The 1,210-nt window shown below is 37.0% G+C and overlaps 1 protein-coding gene across 1 annotated transcript in view; it reads left to right on the forward strand.

Annotated features, from left to right (window-relative positions):
• LOC127643685 (amyloid-beta A4 protein-like) overlaps positions 1–1,210 on the forward strand; it is a 42,220-nt gene extending 41,010 nt beyond the window's left edge. Inside the window, 1 exon segment of the mRNA XM_052126500.1 lies at positions 1–1,210. This exon segment is cut by the window's left edge and continues 1,504 nt beyond it. The gene's annotated coding sequence lies outside the window, so the exon portion shown is untranslated.

Consider the following 1,210-nt stretch of genomic DNA (forward strand, 5'->3'; position numbering starts at 1 on the left):
AATTCGGTCCAGATTCAATGCACAATTCAGATTCAGTCCAGATTCAATGCACGATTCAAATTCGGTCCAGATTCAGATTCGGTCCAGATTCAATGCATAATTCATGTTCCATTTATAATTGAATTCATATTCACTCCAGATTGAAAACAGTGAAATCAGGTGGATGTCTAGAGCTTGTGGCTGCAGTAACAGAACTGGATCATGTTTAAGACTGTTGAGTTACTGGTGTGTCTGCTGCGCTGTCCCGTCTCACACTACTAAACCATTGAACACTGGGATATCTGACTTGTGAACGTCAGTGACTTCATCCTGTCAGACCCCCCCTCCTCTTCATCACACTGACTGCAGCTGTGCTGTGATTGGTGACACAGGTCATAGATAATAACATGGATCACAAATAATCATGGTAATTATAGTGGTGAAATTGATGTCTTTACGAATGAGATCTTGAAAATTATTTGTTTCTGGTTCGTTTTTCAAAAAATAAGAAAATAAAATAGATGTAAAAATGAAGAGATTTGCCATTTTTAGTTATGTCAATATTGAGGTAATGCAAAAAATGAATAAGAATAGTTGTAACTCTGTAGTGCATGATAGAAAAAAATGATGAAAAACATTATTGCACAAAAAATCAATGAAATTGGCGTTGCGCTTTGATATGATTTAACGCAGTTGTCCTCAAGTGGATTTGATTCAGTTCATTTCTGAAGCAGCAGTTGAGATACACTGATTAAACACTCTTGCTTTTATTTCAATATCCTGTTTTATTTTTATGAAGCGATGCTCCAGCTGGACGGCTGGCTAACATTATCGGTGTACATTATTATCTTTAAGTTGAAATGTTCTCATCCTGTGCATTTCAGAGATTTATTTACTACTTTATAAACGGCTATTTAATTTCCATTTTTCATCGGGACTCGTGGTTGGATGTGTTTTTTAAGCGGGGCGGGCGGGACGGGACATTCTCTGTATGTTTCTCTCCAGTCAGTTTTGTGTTGTTGGGTTGCTCCGTGTCAGCAGATGTAGAAATGACTTTTTCCTCTTCGTCTGTCTCATATTACACTTGTGAAATCTCATCGCTCTGATTCTCTGATATTAAAACCGCTGGTTCGATTCAGAGATAAAAGTGTGAATCAGGAATGTCCAGGTCAAATTGCATGCCCAAATCAAAAGACACAGATAAGAAATATGTTTTTTCTTTTCTTTTTTT

Source organism: Xyrauchen texanus, chromosome 5 (genome assembly GCF_025860055.1).
Source record: "Xyrauchen texanus isolate HMW12.3.18 chromosome 5, RBS_HiC_50CHRs, whole genome shotgun sequence".
Lineage (NCBI taxonomy): Eukaryota > Metazoa > Chordata > Actinopteri > Cypriniformes > Catostomidae > Xyrauchen > Xyrauchen texanus.